This window comes from Salvelinus sp. IW2-2015, linkage group LG22 (assembly GCF_002910315.2).
Source record: "Salvelinus sp. IW2-2015 linkage group LG22, ASM291031v2, whole genome shotgun sequence".
In the NCBI taxonomy this organism is placed as follows: domain Eukaryota; kingdom Metazoa; phylum Chordata; class Actinopteri; order Salmoniformes; family Salmonidae; genus Salvelinus; species Salvelinus sp. IW2-2015.
The window spans coordinates 6,731,938-6,737,044 of record NC_036862.1 but is presented as its reverse complement, the minus strand read 5'-3'; the positions used below and the strand labels follow the sequence as shown (position 1 = coordinate 6,737,044).

Genomic DNA, 5,107 nt, shown 5'->3' with positions numbered 1-5,107 from the left:
ACTCATCGATATCATGCTAAAATCAATTGTGCGAGAGGAGGAAGATGAGGTTGCACGTCCTGTTAAAACTAACAACTCAAAAACCACACGGAATCTGGGAATAATGTATACATCCCTGGTTAGAGGACAATTTGTAGAAAACAGCTTGCTACATTTTGAAGTGTTGCATTTTGATTCAAGTGGGTCACCAACCTGGTAAGTGTAACACAACTCTTTTTTGTCAGGACAATTTTGTTAAATCACATAAATAGTACTCTTTCATTTCAGAGCCTGGATTTCCCCCCTGAGGCTAATATCCACATCATGTTGAAATCAATAGAACAGGGGACAAACGTTTAGGGTTCTACATTGTGACATCACTAAAATACTCCTACTACAATGTTAAAACATTCTACATTGTGACATCATTTCATTGATATTATGAAACAACTCCTTCATGTATTTTCTGATGTTTGATCAGACACCTTTTATTAGAGTATCTCTTGTCACATTGATTACAGCTATAAGATTTCTCTCCTGTGTGTGTTCTCTGGTGTACTTTTAGATTGCCAGATTGAACAAAACTCTTCCCACATTGATCACAGCTATAAGCTTTCTCTCCTGTGTGTGTTATCTGGTGTAAAGTCAGCTGGCCAGATGTAGCAAAACTCTTCCCACATTGATCACAGCTATACGATTTCTCTCCCGTGTGTGTTCTCTGGTGTCTAGTCAGAATGCTGGATGTATTAAAACTCTTCCCACATTGAGTACAGCTATAAAGTTTCTCTCCTGTGTGTGTTCTCTGGTGTGACAGGCTGCTTAGGCTAATAAAACTCTTCTCACATTCATGACAGCTATATGGTTTATCTCTTGTGTGTGTTCTCTGGTGTGATGTCAGGCTGCTTAGGTGAGTAAAACTCTTCCAACATTCATTACAGCTATACAGTTTCTCTCCTGAGTGTGTTCTCTGGTGTGATATCAGGTTGCTTAGCTGAGTAAAACTCTTACCACATTCATTACAGCTAAAAGGTTTCTCTCCTGTGTGTGTTGTCTGGTGCCTCTTCAGATAGCTAGATGTAAAAAAAACTCTTCCCACACTGAGTACAACAATACCGTTTCTCTCCTGTGTGTGTTCTTTGGTGTACAATAAGATGGCTAGATGAATAAAAACTCTTCCCACATTCATCACAGCTATACGGTTTCTCTCGTTTCTCTCCTGTGTGTGTTCTCTGGTGTACAATAAGATGGCTAGATGTATAAAAACTCTTCCCACATTCATCACAGCTATACGGTTTCTCTCCTGTGTGTGTTCTCTGGTGTGATATCAGGGTGCTTAGCCGAGTAAAACTCTTCCCACATATACCACAGCTACAGATATAAGATGTCTTTCCTGTGTGTGTTCTCTGGTGTGATATCAGGCTGGTTGAATGAGTAACAACTCTTCCCACATTGAGACAGCTATAAGGTTTCTCCACTGTGGTGGGGATTCTCTGATGAAATTTAAATGCCTGCTGAGGAGGTGATCTCTTCCCACTGTCAGAGCAGCAGTTAGAATTTCTGCCCCTGTGGATCTTCCTGCTGGTGTTTCCTGGAGGAGTTCTGGTGTGAGAGACCTTCTCTTCATGCCTTGTCACATCAATGAGGTTGATTGAAACTCCCCAGAGGACCCACGGTAGTTCCCCCGATCTCTCTCCTGTTGTGAACAACAAAGTCCAGACAGCATGGTTAGCGGCCCACAACAGCGGAAATCACCTGTAAAACACGTTCAATGCCACAGCGTAACCTGACAGTTGTACAACAATTGACGTCTGATAATGATGTAACTGCAATTTTTCGACATTTGTCTTAAAATGAGCAGAACAGTCCATATTTGTCTTGGTGTTTCACATTAGTAGTAACATCTAACGCTTCGATAGACTTGAAAGAAGTTATTCCATATTAGTTGGTTGAACACTCTAAGGCAGTGGGTGCCAGACGACTTTTGGGTCTTCCAATATCAGGCCCCCTTCTGTGTTTAAATAAATTGCGGCACAAGGGCGATGCACATGCAATTTGGTTGGTAGAAACTCCTCCCTGGCTAATAGAAGGACACCCGGGCTAGTTATGGATGTGTATATCTGGTATGAGGAAACCACTAGTTATGATGTAGTATATCTGGTAAGAGAAACCTAGTATGGATGTAAGTATATCTGGTAATGAGGAAACCACTAGTTTAAGGATGTAGTATACTTTCTGGTAATGAGGAAACCACTACGTTAAGGATGGTAGTTATCTGGTAATGAGGAAACCACTAGTTAAGGAATGTAGTATACTGGTAATTTGAGGAAAACCACTAGTGTATTGATGTAGTAATATTGCCTGGGCAAAAATGGTGAAGCAAAAGATTTTTAGTTTTCACAATGTATTTGAATGGGGAAAACTCAGGGGAGTAACCTCCATAGTCCAGGTTGCTTATGAGTGGCATTTCACACACACTACTTTAGATTATAATTGGAAGGAGGTCGTCTGAATGCCCCTGCTTATTATAAACGGTTGTGTCAATCACCATCAAAACCGCTTGTACTCTTAAAAACACTTACCAGTAAAAAATGCCTTTGCCTTTTTCCATCACGCTGACAATGAGGGTTTTGTACACTGTTTGCCAAATGGCCTAGTAATTCACCTACAACAACCTATTCCTGTAATGAACAAAAAGCCTTTGGTTGTTATTGCACCCCTTGCATAAGTGTAACTCTAGTGGAGACACCCCCAACAATTATCAGAACCTACTGTAGGACCATAACTTCAAACCTAACAATAACAGACCTACTACTGTAGAACCCCATCACTTCACCTAACAACAACATAGACCTACTGTAAGGACCCCGTCCATACTTCCTAACAACAACATAGACCTACTACTGTAGGACCCATAACTTCACTAACAATACATAAGAACCTACTGTGGGGACCCATAACTACTCAACCTAACAACAACAAGACCTACTGGTAGGGACCATACTTCACCTAACACAATCAATAGAACACCTACTGTAGAGCAAACTTCACCTAAAACAACAACATATCATGTGTGTTTCCTCCTTAGACCGTACTGTAGGACCCCATCCCCCATAACTTAAACCTAACAATAACAAGCACCTTACTGTAGGTCGAACCCCTAACCTTCACCTACAAAACAACATAGACCTAGCTGTAGACCCAGAACTTCACCTATCCACAAATAGACCTATCTGTAGACCCATAACCTTAACCCAAGCAAAACATAGACCTCTACTACTGAGGAAACCCTAACTCACCTCACAACAACATAGACTCTGTAGACCCCATAACGTCACCTAACAACACCATAGAACCTACTGTAGGACCCATAAGCTTAAACATAACCTACTCTACTGTGGAACCCGTCCATAACTTCACCCATACAACAACAATCACGACCTACTACTGTATGGACCCCATTACTTCAGACCTAACAACAACATTAGAACCACTGTAGGACCACATAACAATAACATAACGACCCTACTGTAGGCCCATCTCGATAACTTCACCTAACCACAACATAGACCTACTGTAGGACCTAACATAACATAGACTACTGTTTGGAACCCATAACTTCAAACCTAACACTAAGGACCTACTGTAGGGGACCCAACTACTTCACCACCACACAACACATAGACCTAAGAAAAAGTCTACTGGTTGAACCCATAACTCACCCAACATAACCAAACATTAAGACCTACTGCAAGGACCCCATTAATTCAAATCACTAACAACATAGACTACTACTGTAAGGAACCATAACAATCGCGACAGGGACTTCCGTAGTCGGACCCACCATTACTTCAAACCAACACAATAAAGGGAAAAAGCTCTGTGTGTTGTCAGACAAATAGCCGTCCATCAAGCGACAGTTCTCTAAACAAACACCCAGCTTATGAAAAGCTATAGTTCTTTGTGTCCAACAGACTTACGAGAACCACCCCTGCCACAGCCTAAACTGGTACTCAGGCAACAACAACATATAGAACATAATTTGTGTTAGTGATGTTGGGATTTTCAACGTGGACAACGGAATAAACTGTCTTACCCCAAGAGTAATGCATGAAGAAGCACTTTTGGTTTGTTGTTGTATTGTCGTGGAATGTTTGTCATGGCCGGGGGGGTTGACCTGACATAAGCCCTGGTAATGCTGTTATCATTTCCTTAAAAAGCATGTCTGATAAAGGAAATAAGTTCTCTCTTAAAAAAAATATTCTACAAAAACAGAGAACAACATTTACTTGGTGGAGGCGGCTAGGTAATCTGTCTGTGTTTAAAATCTTTAATTATTTTCTTGGATTATTTTTTTTGTTTTTCTTTTTTTTTTCTGTCTTCCTTACTGTAAATAATTATTGACTGTATTGGTTTTTGGGGTTACACAACTAAGAACAAGACAAAAAAAAAAAGAAAAAAACACAATCACAATAACTCGTTCCATGCGTGTAAAAGAAACTTCTGTTGGTGTTGGGTACAGGGTGTCGAAACTGTCTGCTTCTTTGGGCTTTAAAAAAAAAATTTATTTCTTGGCCAGGTCGCAAGTTGTAAATGAGATAATTGTTTTTCTCTATACCTTGTTGCCTAAAACACCTGCTGGTAAACATAAAGGTGAAATAAATAAAAATAAGATTCCACGGTGCTTCCAAACACAGTGGATATAGGAGCCCACCACGTTTGGAATCACATGTATATCGTTATATGTACTGTAGTATCCAGTATAGACACGTAGTAATCCCTGTATATAAAACTGTAGTAATCCTTGTATATAACTGTAGGTATCCCCTGTAAAACTATGTATTAGTTTATAAAACTGTAGTATCTTCCTGTATAACTGTAGTAAATCTGTACTATTACCTGGTCGTATCCCTGTATAAAACTGTAGTAACCCTGGTTATACTGCAGTAATTCCCTTCTGTAATAAAACTATGTTAGTTAATAACTGTAGTGCCTGTATTAAACTTATGTCTGTTATACTGTAGTATCCTCCCTGGTATACTGTAGTATCCTGTAATATAACATTATGGTATATCGTTTATAACTGTGAACCCTGTTAAAATGTAAAATATTCCGTTATAAACGTAGACCT

The 5,107-nt window shown here is 39.7% G+C and overlaps 1 pseudogene; it reads right to left on the bottom strand.

The window, feature by feature from the left end:
• Window positions 1-6: 6 nt before the first annotated feature.
• The window catches only part of LOC139022771 (zinc finger protein 180-like), a 6,951-nt pseudogene continuing 1,850 nt past the window's right edge, over window positions 7-5,107 (bottom strand).